Source organism: Micropterus salmoides, unplaced genomic scaffold (genome assembly GCF_014851395.1).
Source record: "Micropterus salmoides isolate LMB-PRFRI ecotype aquatic unplaced genomic scaffold, ASM1485139v1 Ms_hic_scaffold_13, whole genome shotgun sequence".
NCBI lineage: Eukaryota > Metazoa > Chordata > Actinopteri > Centrarchiformes > Centrarchidae > Micropterus > Micropterus salmoides.
The window spans coordinates 13,939,372-13,958,035 of NW_024040374.1; the positions used below are offsets into that span (position 1 = coordinate 13,939,372).

General features: G+C 40.2%; 1 long non-coding RNA gene across 1 annotated transcript in view; it reads right to left on the bottom strand.

Moving 5' to 3' along the window:
- Positions 1 to 9,984: 9,984 nt before the first annotated feature.
- Positions 9,985 to 18,664, bottom strand: part of LOC119900579 — a 114,127-nt gene continuing 105,447 nt past the window's right edge. The window contains exon 4 of the long non-coding RNA XR_005444079.1: positions 9,985 to 10,299. This is a non-coding gene — a long non-coding RNA (uncharacterized LOC119900579). The remainder of the gene's footprint in view (positions 10,300 to 18,664) is intronic.

Below are 18,664 nucleotides of genomic sequence, written 5' to 3' on the forward strand. Positions count from 1 at the left end.
CCATCATTAACCAATGCTAACGCAAAGTACTAACACATGTTGCTCCTCATAGCCTCTCTATTTAGTTACTTTAACTTGACCACAAGCAACTGCACTCTGTAATACTCTCAATCAGTATCATGGGGAAGGATTGTGCATTTGTGTGTATGAGTGTATATCTGTGTGTCTGTGTGTGTGTGTGTGTTGGGGGGTCTTCTTCTCTGCTCATCCCCTTCTCATTCATTTCACCCTTCCTTCCTCTGTCTCTCATTCTCTCTTACCCCCATCTCTCCATCGCAGCCTGGGGGTCCTTCTAATCGTCCTCTGCTGTGCTGATTGGACTTTTCATTAGTCAACTCCCCTAGGCTCAGCGTGACCTCCTCTAGGTCACTGCCTACTGATTATACCCTCTCTTTTTTCTACTTTTTTTGTCATCTTCTTCATCAACTCCTTGAAGAAGGAATGGCATGACACTGAAAATATGTATCCTGTTGGATCCAAACACCAATCTTGTCTGACAGTCACCATATTGGATCGCTTTTTAAATACTACAAATACACTGAGTATACTTTGTTTTTATTGTTCATAGAGGGTTGGAGGTTTGGGAAGGAGATTACAAGGTTTTCATGTGTACAGAACTGTATGTGGTGCAGTAAACTAAAAAAATGAAGTTGACATGAAATACTGTGAGCCTGAGGGAAAAGGGAAAAATTGGTCTGTACCATGTCGGCTACTGCTTCGGATGGTTAAAGCTGTCTCTGCATATTTGTAGCTTGACGCAAAAACCTTATTGGATCCTAAGCATTACCTACCGCCCATGACATGTCCTTGGAAGTCAACAAACCACCTATAACTCAGTCGCTGAAGGGATTTTAATGATGCGGCTATGCCACAGGCTGCCAGCACTGCTTACAAATCTGATGGTTCTGTCTAAGATGTGTACTGGAGTAGGAGAAGTATGAGCGTGTGTGAGAGTCTGCTTTGGGGGTAGCCATGCTTTTGTCATCTGACTAACCATGACCTCCAAATGAAGCCCCCCCCCACACACACACACACACACACACACACACACACATATATACATATATATATGGACTCATCTCAGTTCCCCCAACTCCTGGCACGTTCCAAAAGCTGGAACAGATTACTCCCCTGTGTGCTTGTTCTGACTCTGATTGCTGCTACATCCAGATAGGCTTTCAAGTGGCCTCCTGTGTGCGCAGTGCCCCATGGGATATGGCCCAGCGCACTACACATGGGTACTATTACCTGAGCCGACGGAGGCCTGCAAGCGGCGCGTCGCCCCTCCAGATTGGGCCGACGTGGCCCTCATCCTCTCCACAACCCTCTAAACACCCATTTCCACCCCCAGTCATTACAGTTAATCACAGTGATAGTTCTGTCCACGGTCTCGCTCTGCAGTGGAGTGGTCATTCTGCTCTATCAGCCCAGTGTGCACAATGTCAGTATACACTGACAAGCACCACCGGCTGAGCTCTAGAGTGCAGTCAGTGGGTTCAACTCTAACTGCACGCATAAACACAGACACACATCCATTTGCAAAATGTCCTGTGAATCCAACCACAAGACAAAGCTGCCGTGGAGTTTACTTTAACTGAAGTTATATCAGCTGCTGCAAGTCATGTCAAGGCTGAGAGAAATATTTTTTTTTTCTGTGCTTTGTAAACTCTGCTGCGATGCCTTTATTGTCAGCACAACAGTTTTCAACAAACGCTGTTCTCCACTGAGAATAAGCCAGATTTATTAAAGGAGAAACTGCAGGACTGTGAGGCATAGATAACCCGCACTGAAGAAGTCTGTGTTATTCTTCATTTTCCTTTGTACTGGCATGTGACTGTGGAGTGGTGCATCTGTGAGATTTAGAAAAGTGGAAAAGCCTGTGTAGGATGTGTGTTTAGAGGCAAGAAGAGGGTGGATGTACTTGTTACTAGGTGCCTGTTTGGTAAACACAATCTCAATCAACCACTTGAGGAAAGAGGGACAAATTCTTTGAGTGTTTAAGCGTGTCCTCCCCGAAAGAACACTTGTAAGTAACTGAGCTTTTAGAATTCCAACAGTAGGCTGTTGTAGAGAGAAATGTAAAAGAAACACAAACAAAACAAAAGAGATAAAAACAACAGTACTTGAGCAATTTCAAAATATCTGAGATACTTTGATACTTTGAGAGGACACAGCAGGTGATTGCTAGACTGTCTCAGAAATACTGTATAGTGTCTCGTGGCATAAGAAGAAAAAATATCTGAACTTGCATGAAGGTAAACCACAGCAGACCATTAATGTTGTTCACAAGGAGTTAAGCTGCAGGGATTTAAAATAGACACTGAGTTAGAGAGAGATACAGAGAGGGAGTATTTAATTTTTTCCTGTAGCAATTTAGGTATTAGCTTAGAGTCCAGGGACAGGAAGCAGAGACAAAGGATTAGCGAATAAAATAAATTATGAATCAGACTCGGAACGTATTTGCTAAGGATGCAGATTTTGCAACGATGGTAATCACCAAGTGCCTCAGTTTTGGGTTTATCCATGTTGAAATGCTGATAATGCTGTAGAAAAAAAAGAAAGAAGTGTAAACAGTTCTCCGATGCAGAGGCTGTGTCAAGTTTGATAAAGTGACGAAAGCAAATGGAAAAAATTTACATGATCATAACTCTCCCAATCTCCCCAAATACACTGTAATTTATATCCACGGTATCACAACCAATTAACTCTACCGTTATGTTAAATATTACTCATTACAATATTGCTCTCCATTCTACACTTTCTCCCTTTCTGCTCTAATGTTTGCTTTGATTCATTAGTGTTATGAGTCAGTGTTGGAGTGGTGTCACAGGATGCTATTTGCAACTGCCAAGTCGTCACCTCTGAGAGAGTTCACTTGGCAGATCTTGCTGTATACGAAGCAAGGGAAGCTGTTAAAATCCAGGGGAGGCCGGCAGTGCATTAGCCAGAATAATAATGGACAAAATCTTACATTACGGAATATGTTCTTTATTTTAGGTATGCACTGTTGACTAACCAATTTCCCCTTATTTGCACATGTTTATATAAACAAACAATTTTAATTTTTGTGCCCATCTCTGGAAGGCACTGGCTTAGCGTAACGGCATACTCTGAATCAACACATTCAAGGCATACTGTATGAGAATAGCAACCTGTATTTGGATGAAGCAACCTTGAGACAAACAGTAGTCACATCTCCTTTTGGACATCCAAAAAACCTCTGGAATGCATAAGTACAGAAGAGGTATGTCTATGGGAATAATTAGTTCCCATATTTTTTATTTCAGTTGTGTAATTTCTAAAAAAGAGAAAGGTGCTACAGACAGTTCCTGCATGGTGTTTCAGTTTACGCTCTGTCTTGCCAAGTGGGCGTTGTTGTCAGCTGCTCATGACTCCACAGAAGAAATGTTAATCTGTTATCATGGTGAGCATTTTCCTCAATTACTCGGTGATGGAGGTCTTGAAAGTCAGACAGCTTTGCAGAACAGTTGGCCTGTGTCCTCAAAGGAAGGTTGGGCCATTTAAAATCGTCACTTTGTTTTGCTCGGGACTCTGGGTTACAGTTCTGCCCGTGACCTCACCCGTCACCATTTAGCTGACAGCCACAGTATGGTAACCTTGTTAAATGCGGGGCCGAAATGCCTCTTCCCTCATAGATAACAATCAGTGTGTCTGTGAGCTTCGATATGACGCAAATAAGAACAAAACTGCAGCTCCACAGCAAAGCCTACACTGGAGAACATCAAGCATGGACAGTTTCATAGGGCAGTTCCCTGTCATAAAATCTTGTTATGTCTGAGGGAATTTCTTTGGCAATGTCTCAAGCCACTTCTAAAAATGCCATAGTGGAAGATGTGTTTTCCTCTTAGGACTTTTTTTCCTTTTTTGTTTTTTACAAAACAACTTTTTCCTTGTGTCACTGATCTGTGCTGTGGTTATGTAAACATCACTCACTTCAGATTTCATGTAAGAATTGGAAACAGCTGCTGTCGCCGTCCATAGGGGGCAAAACTGACTGTTCCTTTTCACCTTTGCTACAATTTATAAAGTCGCAATGAAGAGCTATAGAGACATTCTGTACTCTGTCACAGTCACATTGTCCAAACAGTGAGCAATTAAAAGCAAGATGGGTCAAAAATAAGAGTCAAGTCCTCCACTCTAAAACAAATTTAAAATGGAGGTCCATTTGCAGCACAGTTATGTCTCTACTTTGGACCAACATAATCTATGTTAAGCTTTAACTCACTTGTACATATTTATAACAATACATATTGCACTTTTTCACAGGGAAGTGTTCTATACTATTTGAACTAATTTTTCCCACCATTTCAGGCAAAAGGGTGCTTTTTGTTTAATGTGCAGCTATTGATGCAATGTACTAGAACACTGGGATGTGCATTTTGGATGAAAACCACTGAAAACCTGGCGTACAGTGCAGTTGCTCAAGAAGGACTTTATCATACAGATCGTAGATCAAACTGACAAGACGTCTGAAGCAGCTGAGTGTTTTATGGGGTAAAAACAAATAATTTCAGCTGGGTTTTTCAGTGCTGAACCATACCAGATTCATTTGAACAATCTCAAGGTCTGACTTAGACCCCACTAACTCTCTCACAACTGTTGCCTTCTATCCCCCCAGCTCTGTTTATTGTCAATATGTTTGGTAATGTGATATACAGCACCACAGCAATAGCTGACAAGCTATCAGCAATGCCATAAATTTAAAAGAAAATCAACTAGTTGGACACAGGTTTGATTCTAGTGAAACTTCCTCCTGCTGATACTGAAAGACACATGATTTATTAATGGCTGTTCGGGTGGCATTCAATCATGTCTGAGAAAAAAATCAATAAGACCAAAAGTCTTAAGTGGGAATAAGAATGTGGATATGCTTGGCTGCTGTACAAGGCCAAGGCCAAAAGGCAACTTTGCATTAGACAAGTGGAAACACACAATAAAGTGCTAGTAAATAGCCAGAAATATGATGGAAAACACCACTCCAAAGGGTCTGATTAAGTGGAAGAAAAAAACATATTACAATAAAATAACTCCCAGATTTGCCCGTCCAATTCAACTAATGGGGGGAATGCATATTTTTGGGAAACAAAAAGGATTTACAAGAGCTGTGGGCTAGCGCAATTAATCTCCATATGTACAGTTGATATATTGAGACAAGATCTCACTGGAAAAAATAAAGGGACATGAAACACAAATTCAGACAATCTGTCCTCATTTCCTGAGCAACAGTAGAGAAGAGCTTTGGGTGTTCCATGGCCACATCTTCTTCAATTTAAGAAACCCCAGATCAGTTATTTTCCATGGGCCTGACTTCAACAAACCCTGTAGTATTTTGTACAACAACAGCTTTCACAGTAAATTAGTAGGCCTATAGAATGAGTAATTCTTGCATGTGAGAAAATATGCCAGAAGATTGATCTTCTGACATATATATAGAAAATAGCCAATTTTATACTAAAACAATACAGTGAAAAGGAAGCGCAGTGGTTGTGAAAGAACTCATACATAAAATAATACAAAAAACACTTCCTCCAACTTTGGCCACACAGGTTCAATTACTAAATCATAACTCAAGGTTTCGTTATGAAGAAAGTATTAATTTAATGCTATATGCCTTTTTTAGGCTTAGCCATTTAATGAGTTGTATAACCAATACTACATTTACCAAAATGTCATGCAAAACCCAGGTCCAGCATGTCCAATTTATACTATTGTCACATAATCATTTCTGTTAAAAGATTGTATTTAAGACTTAATTTATGTTGTATTTATATCTTTATTTAATGCTACGGCCTCAAGACTCATATAACTAAGCTACTGGTCATGAACCATCTTCATTCTGTTTGTCTCTGTCTTTGTTTAATATATTTTATTGTGTGTGTTTGTTATGTAATTGCTCTAGCAACTATTATATTTGTTTCTATTTTTATATCCCCGATTGTCGCAAATTCGCATCACACCGCTTCCAATCAGACTGCAGCCGAGATAGTGTATGTATTTCCCCAATGCCTGTTTGTGCATATTCGATCCGTACCAAGGAACCTTTTGCAAGCACTGGTTTATCGTTGATGCCTGTTGTCGCTAATTTACATCATAAATTCAGGTATGATGTAGGTATATCTTTTCTATGTTCTATAGACACATTAATAGACACAAGACTTAATTTAGCATCAGCTTGAAAGCAAATGAAAACAAAAATAATATATTTATATAGGGTGGCTGTGGCTCAGGAGGTAGAATGGGTTGTCTGTTAATTGGGAGATTGGCGGTTCAATCCCTAGCTTCTCCAGGCTGCATGTCTAAGTGTCTTTGGGCAAGATACTGAACCCTGATCTGGTGGCTGTTCCACCTTTGTATGAATCTTGGTTTTTGTTTGAGCACTTAGGCTCAGTGTGTGAATGGTGAATGCGATGCAGTGTAAAAGCGCTTTGAGTGGTTGCAAAGACTAGAAAGGCGCTATACAAATACAGTGCATTTATATTAATTTTCATATATAATTGTAAATAAATTCAAGCATCATGGGGATATAATAACTAGAGGACCATTGCTCCTAACATCTCTAAACACAAACAGCATACTAGCACAGCCTGCTGAACATTAAGCTGGGGGTCTGTAACACATACTGTACTTTAAACAACAGCAGAGCTCACAGACTGTTAGTTTCTGCTTTGGCGCTCCAGACACTAAACCAAGTAACAAGCTCTGCCCACTGATGGTGAGGAGATACCAGGAAGAGAATTAACCAGACGTGTGGAGAGCAAAGCTGATGACCTTTCTGCAGGAAGTTTCCTTCTCTATCAATCAATGACAGACCATGTGATGCTAATGTCACTGGTGTTACAGTGTCCTTCAAATTGGTGGGACACCTGCATTCTGTCTCGGATCATTTCCTGTGGCTAAACTTGTACACAGCAACAATTTTCCTGCAAGCCACATGGCCTCAAAGCTAAGCATGAGCCAAGTAACAGTAACTAGATATTGATATATGCCAACATTATTTGAGGAAAGACTACACCACGGTTGTAATTCACCTCCTGTTGAAATAAATCAGCCACGAAAGGCAACTCTTGCAGCACCGTCTACTCCTACTCGTATTCTTGCTAATGAGAGGGAAATGTTGATTTCTTGTGGGATCCAAAATTACTTCACTTTCCTCCCAAATTGACCAAAGAACAACAGTAACATTTACTGGGGATATTTTCTCAGTCAAACCACGACTGCAAGACCACAAACAAAACTAAGCACCGCAGACAAGCAATGCTCTGTCTCTCGCATCCTCAAAATCACACACTTGCAGTGCATATGTGTGCATGGTTGTCTGTGTGTACATTCGTGTGTGGGTGTGTGTCAACCTAGTATGTATACAGCCAGACAATAATTGGTCCCCAGAGCCATTATGAGTGGCTCACCCATATGAGGTAAGAGTCGGGACTGACCAACACTAGCAAACACTAAGTGCCCCTATTATTGATGATCTACTTGCAGAAAAAAAATCACTGGATTATTTTCAGCCCTTGACAACTTTTCCAACAGTTACAAAATGAAACACCCTACACCATAATATATGTAATTTTGCCTCCCTTCATGTCCGATGTAAAAATGCTGCACTGATGTCTTTCTCCAAATAAAAAATTATCAATATGTGCACAATATTTTGATAGAACTCAATTTGTTTGGTACAGTATGTATATTTATAACACTGCATATGTGCTTATATATGTATAATACATAGTATATTTTCAATGTCAGCCCATAACACACACAATTTATTTCTGGTGCATGCATTCAGCATATAAGGATGTCAATCGTCTCCACTCTTGTTCCATTAATCCTTCACATGAGTTTGGCTGATTACTTTGTCGATGCAGGCCTTGAAAGTAAGATACAACTTCCCTGGGTGAGCTACAGCACATGTGATTTACACTATCGATCCAACGTCCTGATTAGAATTTTTAATTAATGAAGGAGGCTAATTGCCTAGAGAGAGGAATCCGCCCGACCCTGAACGAGCCTGATGATTTGCGTTGCGGCACTGAGCCTAAGTTAATTGCTAGGCTGATTTGACTCGCCTTGCCAGAGATAATATGCTATGCCACGTTTGAAAAATTGACCTCACTCTCTTCCTATTTTAAGATCATATAAGCCTATGGCAAGAAGGGAGTGAAGAAAAAGGGCCCCCAGTGGTGTGAAGGAACATGCGAATTAGTGCCATAAACAAAGTGTAAAACATACACCAGATTTTAAGTATGTGTGCCAAACATAAGTGTTTTTCTTATTTAGGTAATGGAAGTAAGATTCAGAGGGTTGGGAAATGGACGGGGAGGGCTTGCTTTGCGACAGGCTCTGATACCTTGACAATAATCCCTGCTTTTCCCAGAGCAGGGATAAGGGCCACTAGGGGTATTTCCACAGCCTAAAGGCCTTCCATTAACTATTAATCTCCTCCTGGAGAGCAGTGGGGGAACCGTGGAGTCACAGCTGCCATCATACTGCTTAATTTTCTTTATTTCCCCCCTTGCCCCCTTTATTCTACTGTTTCCATTGGCAAACAATCCACGTCTATGACTTGGGCTAATTAATTTTAAATAAAATACATTGGTTATGCATAATTTATGCTTAAAGCCCAGAGCTACCGGTGTTAGACAAATACACAAACTCCATACTGAATTACCAGCCACTTGAGCCGAGAGGAAGAGTGCAGGTCCTTGGCAAGCTATCAAAGTCAACCCCTGCATTTTTTAGGTTACGGTTATCCAAACTAAACAAACACCACTGAATTTCAGTTGAAGAATAAGCATTAAAAGTGCCTGATGTTATCATAATGGGCTAGTTTGGATTAGATAGAAAAGTACATAATTCCTGTACTATATATCTGGTCTATATCAAAGGTTATCCATTGCCCTAGTACTCCGAGTAGAGGAGGTGGCTTAAACAAGTTGTACGGGCCTGCCCTCTTACATCTGTAGAACCAGCTGTACCTGGACAAGATATCCACAAAGTCAGTATCTTAAAGCATCCCCACCAGCCAGTTTTACCTACCGTTTTTGGTTAACGTTCTTTCTCAAACAGAGAATGGGGGTGTGGTTAATAGTCATACGTAATCAATTACTAAGACAACCGAAAATTGACTGGCTGGAGTGTTCACTACTGATATGCTGTGTTAACATCACTACACTGTAAAGTTTAGTACACTTTACTGTCTGGCAGGAGTATCTTTTACTTACCCATGATAGAAACTAATGTGCGTGTGTCAGCTGTTATCAATCACACAGTCGATGGCCCTGTCACGCACTGCACACGATAACTCCCACTACGTTTTATGGTGGTCTATTACTCTGTTGAACTGTGCTATTTTGTCTACAGTTACAATACAACCGTATACTTCTTCTGCATGTAAAGTTGAGTTGTTACGAACTTTACTAAGAGGATAAATAGTAAACTGGAGAGATTAAAACGGAATCTGAGTTATTTCTGTTTATGTAGGCTATAAGAAACACAACATTGTATGTACACACTGACATTACATAATGATATTTTCATCAGCTATAGCTGTAGATATTGCGTCCCTATATTACCAAGCATACCATACAGTTTACAGGCAGGTTGCTGGGCCGAAGGTAGGCACATTATGAAGTTCTTACCTTTAGGTGTGTCCTCAAGAATGGGGTATTTACACATTTTATACAGCCTCATTAGGTTGACAATAAAATTTATCACATTTTATGCAGTTGCAATCATATTGAACAGATGCATAGTGCATTAATGATTAAACATGTTTTTATATAAAACTATTAATGTATTCTAATATTTATAAATTGCAATTAACAAAAACACAAACACAAGATTGGAACATTTTTAAAATGTGTGGATGTACCAAATGGGTATGATCAAAATAAAACAACATTTTAAACTAGAAGACTCAAGAGCAAATCAAACCTGTACAATTCTCAAGATTTTATTAATAAAAACTATTTTACATAACATTTACTGGCTCCACATGAAAATACACACAGATAAATATCTTACAAATAGACAAATGTGATTGAGTATATCTTTGGCCAAGGATAATATTAATTGTTGGACTGATCTGGCTTTGCCTTCATTAATAAAGATCTTAACCTGAAAACCGCGAACCAAACCTTCTGTGCTGGTTTCACATTTATGTCCTGTGTTAAACCATTAACCGACAAAGGCTGACTGCCTCATCCATCCATGAGGATCTTTTGGCCGATCTGCTAAGCGGGGCAGGTGCAGTTGACTCCATGAGGGTTGATGCATATGCTGTGGAAAGGAAAAACATGTTTATAAAATATAACACACCATCACAGCAACCTCTCAGTTTCCATCGTGGTTGAAATGCAGAACTACCGAGAGAAACCTGTGGAAAAGGCAGATCATGCAGTTCACAAGTTGTATATGTGTAAAAAAACCCAGAAGAAAAGACAATTCTTCCTGAATTGTGAGCCAACGCTGCCACCTTGTAACTAAAAAGTGGCATTAGCTTTTGTTTGCGCAAGAATATCCATCGTCAGCCGCTTATCCTGCATACAGGGTTGCGGAGGGCTGGAGCCAATCCCAGCTTACATTGGGCGAAAGGCGGGGTACACCCTGGACAGGTCGCCAGTCCATTGCAGGCTCACACATAGACAGACAACCACTCACATTCTCACCTAAGGACAATTTTAGAGACACCAATTAACCTAGCCTGCATGTCTTTGGATGGTGGGAGGAAGCCAGAGCACCCGGAGAGGCTAGTACTGTGTTTTGTAATTTGTAAAATGTCTTGTTCATGTGTTTTTACTCTTAATCTCCAAAATGGCTGTTTCAAAACAGAATCTTTACTCTACAGAATTAGCTGTGATTTACTTCAGTACAAATGTTGGTGTGATGCATTTCCATTTATAAAATTATTCTAATTCTTTGCACAATCTGGGAAATTTACCTCCACAATATTTTATTTCTGGAGGCACTGAAATCAAATTAAACCAGGCACAAACCAGCACCACAGAAGACTTGACCACTAATCAAGGTATATATAAGGTATGTCCTAACTGGTTCCAGCGTGTTGTGTTCATGGATGTTCTGAACGTGGTTCACCATCACATCTCAGTTAGAGTGGAAGAAGCTGCAGTTGAGTACAGAAGTTTAATAATGGCTGGCCTCCACAGATTCAGGTCCTTCCTTTCTGTAAATAAGAAAATGTAATTATAACAAAAGCCAAACTAAACGTAACAACCATCAGCCCGGCCATAAGATCGACCTTTACGAAGCTTAAAATGTTCTGTCTCTGCTGATGTTCAGTCTGAGATGTGTTAAATAATATGTATGTATGATGTGTCTTCTTACGCTCAGGACCTCCAGATTAATGAGCTGGTAGTTGACAAAAAAAAAGCAGAGAAGTCACGCACTTGTGGTGCCAATGCTCATTATTGAAAATTTACCAAACGTTTGATACAGTATATAAGTTTTCATCATCAGAGTAGCTATGACCTATGATTGTGCAGCTGCTCTTGTCACTTCTTTGCCTCTTATCTTACCCATCTACAAAACTCATTTACAAATATAACATTATACACCGAAACACACATGAAGACAGGAAGAACATGCAAACTCCACACAGAGAAGCCCATGGCTGGATTCAAACCTGCCTCACAAATTGAAATGAATTAATTACTAGGATGTAATACTCACACACAGACAATACCTCATGTTAATTAATCAACATTTTTTATTCGTCAACTAATGTTAGTTCGTGAAAGTGCGATGAGTTTTCTGTCATCTGTCCTCCCAACACCGCACGCACAGATGCCATAATGAAAGTGAACAGCACACTAAACCAAGAGGAGGAAACTAAAAAATAAAAGGAAGACCCTCTGTTAGCTAACTTTCTGCAATAACCATGCTAGCTAACTACACCTGGCTAACAACTTAGTTAATTTGGCTAACTAAACTAGAAAGACAAACCAACCATCAGACACACAGACACAGAGAGAGACACCTACTGTAGGTAAATTACATGATAAATTGGTTAGCTAGCTCAAAACGATGTTTATCGGTTTGACATTCTGACTTAACGAGGCGTGACGGCATGACAGCGCAACCTTGGAGAATGACATATGAGTTACGGAATTTCTATAGTCATACGTCACCACCCCGTTTTAACAACTAAGCAAGCTTGCCTTTCAGTGAAATTCTGAATGGGTGAGTAGAGGCTACTGGCTTTTAACTGGAGAATGTCGGCTGTTTTCTACGACTGTTCCTCTCTTTTCCACTATTGTTGCAAAGCAATAAATCAAAATCAACAGTCAGAGAGCCACACAAGTCTCACCAATGTCTGCCTGAGATCGTATGTTGGCATTAAATATATTGGAAATAGCAGCCAGTGTGCAGCAGTGTGTTTATGCTAAATACTGGGTCCTAAGTTGTTGTTTTAAGTTTTCATCAGTCAGGAGGTTTGTACACAGAGCCGAAGTTGTACTCCTCCTCTCCAAAACAAGCAGAACAGCTGATTACAGCAGGTAATAAAGCTTGTTAAACATCCCGTTCCTCCAACACTCAGGCGACACAGATGTGAGTCCTGCAGCTCTTGTCACTGTAAATGTTTTAATAACCTTCCAAACTGTCGCGATTTTATTTTTGTGTTGCTTTCTCTGTGCTGGAGTTATTTTAAGAACTTTATGGCTTTGTCCAGTTTGTTTGGCTACTATTAAATGTGTAACAAACTTTATCGTGTGTCTCTTCATTATACTCCCCACAAAAAAGCTGCTTTAATGGTCAAGCAAGCCTATAGTTTTTCATTATATTCCAGTCAAATCTGATGTTCATTTATAAATGTTGCTCATGGATAGTGGTTACAAATAATGATGCCTGTGCATCGCTTTGTATGGCTACAGCCTACGTCAGCTGGTTAATCTGCCTAATCTTCGCAGGTCTTTAGACCACAGTGGAAACGCACACAACAGTGGGCTGAACGAACCTTTTAGTTCCTTGAAAAGAGATCTGGGGACTTGAAAGTCCCTGGTACCGTTGGTCGAAAAGTGGCTATTGATGCCAAACAGACTGACCTCAATCAGCCTAGAGCAGGGGTATTCAATTAGAATTGAAAGAGGTCCAGCTAGAGAAAATTTCCAGAAGCAAAGGTCCGGAACATCAAAACGACTAACTTGCGTTATCATTCATTACCATAACGAATAGTTGTATCAACATGTGTTTTTAGTCAACAACGGACTGTCAAATCAAATAATATTTCAAGAATAGTATCCCTCCAGTTTGATGTGAAATAATAAATAATAACTACTCTAATAATAAATTCTAAATTTAAGCAAACCAAAATAAAGTGCCTAATTTTTAGAAAATATGAAATAAAAAATTTAGCTTGAAGTGATGAAGTGTAGTCTTAACCAATTTTATAATAAATACTCAACACATGAACAGCTGTCATGCCTCCTCTTCTCTTTCATTCCCTCTTATAAACGTCTTTCCTACTTTCTCTTGTTCACTGAGAAACATGAGCTCTAGGTTGTCCTGCCAGCTAGGATTGGAGATCTATGAGATATTCTGGTGTTGAACTGTCCGTGGGAGGAATGTAGGCTACATGTAAAAATCTGTGCATTCTTGATTAAAAGCCTTGTGAAATCTCTTTTCCCTTTCGTCTCCTCAATTCGTGTGTGCTTCCAAAACGTCTCTTGTGAATCTCGCGGACTCAACTCGCAACCATTGGAATGCACAGATTTGATTTGCTGAGCAGCGTCACATGAGACAATTGGAGCACATGCAATTGGTCTGTTAGTTTCCTGGGACACTAAACCAGTACAGTAAATGCTAAAAAAAAGCTGCGTGGGGTAAAATAGAAAGGCTCCGTCACGAGGTAGTAATTCTCAATAGTAAATCGGCTGGGTCCGAATCCGGACCGCGGTCCGCCTATTAGTGACCTCTGGCCTAGAGGATAGGACCAAAAGCAACAATTTCCGGAAGAGAAGTAACCTACCAGGAATAATATTTCATCGCCTCAGGGACAAAGGTTGGGTTTGGTAAAAGCATACGCTGCTGCTGCTGCTGCTGCTGTCGTCTCCATAAATGAGCAAGCAGCTAGGGCAAAATGACACAGCACACAAATCATTTTCTTGTTTTGCTGAACTAAGTGACAGGGATCTGTCATCACAGACATCTGATCAATTTCTGACCATCCAAATCTGGCATAAATCTGGCTTATGATATCCAGAGGCAGATACAAGTCATCTGGTGGAGGTCAACCTTAGTACATGATATTGGCGCAGGTGTTTTGTATCAGAATCAGAATCCGCTTTATTGCCAGGTATGTGTACACATACGAGGAATTCGACTCGGATTCTACATTGCTCACGATGTGCTTACTTGTACAAAAATACCATAACACAATAATAAAATAATAATAAAATCAGACACAAACTACAGTATAGACAACACTAACATACACACTATGAACAAAACAATATAGACATATTGACAAATAGTGCAGTGATCAGAGTGCAAAGGATGCAAGAGTAAACTATTCTCATTATGTATGTGAAGGTGGATATGATATACAGGTACACATACATGTACACATGTACACAGTGTGATGGAACATGCTGGAAAAAATGAATAAGACCTATGACCTTATGACCTGAGGTAGGTGTATTGGTATACAGTATATACAATATGACATAGTATGAACACTGGCAACTATCAGGCAACATCAGCAACTGGCAACATCAGCGTTTGTGAGACTGTCTTAAGCCCAGATCCAAATGGATCCATGTTTTCAACTGTATGGAGGAGCAATACAGTCCACTAATTTTGTCTACTAACTTTTTTCCACTGATATACACTCGCCGGCCATTTTATTAGGTACACCTTGCTAGTACCGGATTGGACCCCTTTTGCCTTTACTTTGAACAAGATGCTGGAAATATTTCTCAGAGACTGAATTGTAGCCTCAGTTTCCTGTTCTTAGTCGACAGGTGTGGTCTTCTGCTGCCGTAGCCCATCTGCTTCAAGGTTTGACATGTTATGCGTTCAGAGATGGTATTCTGCATACCTTGGTTCTAACGAGTGGTTATTTGAGTTACTGTTGCCTTTCTGTCATCTCGAACCAGTCTGCCCATTCTCCTCTGACATCAACAAGGCGTGTTTGTCCACACAACTGCAGCTCACTGGATATTTTCTCTTTTCCGGACCATTTCTGTAAACCTTTGAGATGGTTCTGCGTTAAAATCCCAGTAGATCAGCAGTTTCTGAAATACTCAGAGCAGCCCCTATGGCACCAACAACCATGCTACGCTCAAAGTCACTTAAATCCCCTTTCTTGCCCATTCTGATGCTTGGTTTGAACTTCAGCAAGTTGTCTTGACCACGTCTACATGCCTAAATGCACTGGGCTGCTGCCATGTGATTGGCTGATTAGCTATTTGTGTTAAAGGAGACCTATTATACTGCATTTCCAGCCCTTTATTGTATTTAAGCCCCCCCCCCCAAAGCCCACTGTCTTCTGATGTGGCCATTGTCTGTGTTTATCAGGTCGCCACAGGGATAGGGCTGCATGTTCATTTGTGAATGACATCATACCGAGCCGTTAGTAGAAAAACAGTTTAAAACAGAGCGTTTAGAACAGGGGGATATCTGAGGTTTTGGCTCAGAGGGATTTCTTTTAAATACTTTGACCTCATTATATGAAGCTTTGGCCATGTTTAACATGAACATCTGACATTGTAACATTATAGAAATGCTCCTTCAAACTTCTGTTTTTTTCTTTTTTCGGCTTTATTGCTACGTGTTACCTCTGACATAAATACATTCATTGGAAGATGAAGATGGGGTTTTTGGATTAAAGAGCAGCAGACCACAATCCACCTGGCCCAAACAACCGAACCAGGCGCCATGGCGGTGTGGTGATAGCTCAGAGGAGAGGAAATAGAGCCTTTAGAGGAGCTATTGCTGGCCCAGCTTGGACTTAATTCTTAATTCTTCTAAAGATCCGGTCTGGAGAAAATGGCACTCATGTCGACCAAGTAATGGAATTCAGAGACTGTTGTGCCCATATCGTTACACAGACCTGCCCCATCAACAACCCAGATCAAGCACTCGGCAGGCGGTCCATGTTCCAAGCTGTCAGCGCAAGACTCCGGTCGGATAAGGGGAAGTGGACTCTCGGATGAGGCGAAGTGGACTGTCAGTCAGACTGTTTATTGTGAAGATGAAATTTTCATATTATCATCTGGTTGCTGCTGTTTACATTCATCCAAGATGCAAATTCAAAAAATGCACTGTGGAATGTTCGGGGTGTAACGTGTATGTATGTATGTATACAAATATAATGTTTATATTGTTTTATATGTTACCATATTTTAACATAGTCCTTCACTTAATTATATGTTGTGTGTGTAGCACGAAGGAACTACAAATTTCATTTCGTTATGCAGCCTTGTGCTGTATAATGACAACCTTATAATATGAAAAAGCATACTAGGCCCCCTTTAACAAGCAATTAAACAGGTGTACCTACTAAAGTGGCCACGTAGGAATTGTTTTGTTCCTATGTAGCAAAGTTTTGAAGGACATGCATAAGTGCATTCATTGCAGCAGTTTTATGTGGCTACATTCTGCTTGCAGGTGTCTTTACACCCCACCAGGTAACCATTTGTGAAAAATGTCAGGAGACCATCCTGAGTGGTGAAGTACAGCGCTTTTACTCTTTGCTGCCATTGTGTCTATACATGCTGAGATTATGTTATGTGTCTGGGCCCTGTTATACAGACAGAAATAAGGCCTTGGGATACACAGAAGTAGAAATATAAAACATTTTGACCATGAAGAAAATATAAAACTTTTTTTACTCAAATTAAAAGTCGTCCAAGTGCAGCTGAAAAATGTTTACCAGACAACGAGAAAACTAAGTGCAGTTTGGCTTTAGAATATGCTCTGTAAAGGCCACAGACTTATAAAGCTGTCACTGGTCGTTGTCAGTGCTTTTGTTGGTTTAAGCCTCTGGCGGCCAGTGGTTTTCCTCAGTTGTACCTGTTGACCTTCTTGAGAAAGCAGCTAAGGACTTTGCTGGGGCTTGTACCCTGGCTTAGTAAAAAAAACCTAACATAAGAAACTTCCGCCTCTTTCCCAGCCTTCTCTAGCTATTGGCATCCGAGGTTGAAGCACTCTACACAGGACCGGGATTTATAGACTACTGGAGCAAGGAGACGGGGAAAGCACTCATTTCAGCAAGGAATAAAAGTTTGTAAAAATTGTACGGTAACCAAGAAAAACACAAGACAACTTTTACAGAGCCACAGACCAGACTGCAGAAATAGCTGTACACATCTCCCAAGAAATATCTACAGTTCTGCCATGAGCTACTTCGGTTTAGCAAGTTGTTGTTGCAATTTCATTTTCACTTTGACGTTGTGCCTTTTCTAGCAGCATTTTCATCTTGCAGGCAGGACCATAGTGACCTAACTGATGTCCTGCTGTGGACAGGTTTTTATGGTGGCCCACCCATGCAAGGAAGCAAACATATCATGAGATTCTACATTGTTTTGATTTGAGTGACAAAAAAGAATGACAATCTTCCAGTTAACTGTGGACCGAGGAAAAAGCAAGACAGAAAGGAGCAGAGAGGGAGAAAAATGGAGGAGGATGAAAAAGAAAGGAACATTCCCAAGCTGGCCTGGTTAATTGCATGGGATTGGAAACAGATGCACAGCCGCAGTGACGTTATCTGAGTAGACCTTGAAAGTCCTTCTGGTTTGAGGGGAAGGGGGTTCGGAAGACTTTGGGAGGATGGCGATAGATAGGAGGGATGACAAAGACAGAAAATAGGGAAGACTGAATGGTGCTGTGGCATGAGATTAGGCAAAGGAGCAAAATAACAGATAATGATGGGTAGGACTGGTATTTGCGGCTTTGATGGAAAAAAATAGACAACTATTACAAAGTGCTGACATCAAGAAAACTGTGTCAAAGTGGCATTGCACAGAAGACAATGCGTTGATTTATGCGCATTTTTGATTTGTGCACATTTTCCCCCATTTCTGAGGTGATCCATCCAGATATGAACACTCAACCTGTCTGAACAAATTACGCCTTTCCTGCCACACTGTTCATCATTAGTTAATTGAAATATCTCCCTAATAAAGTCATGGCAAATTAAGTCATAACTGTGTTTCAAAGTCAGTTTTATTGTAGACATGCCCACTTTTGGGTCAATTACCAATGGAGATAGTAAAAAAAATGTTTATTAGGGGAGTTATTACAGAATGCAATACAATACAATAAGTTTGTTGCTTTCAGTTCAAACCAGTTTGAAAAATCCTGACCCATTTCACAACGTAATCAGTAATCAACGTAACATTAGCGGTTGTTATTTAAAATTAGTTTAATGAATGTCCTGCAGAGAGTTCCCTAAATGTATTGAGGTTGCTTAAGAAACACTGATAGCTTATACTTACATATGCTATTAAAGGTAGATATTTATTTTATAACAATAAAACAATCCAGAATGAGGCAACCAGAAAGTCGTTTAAGTTGAAAAATCTAAAAATGTATTCACAAGACATACTACACTACTATTACTATATCAGAGCTCTCTCTTACCCTTCCTCCCTCCTAAATAGACGCACACACACACACAAATATG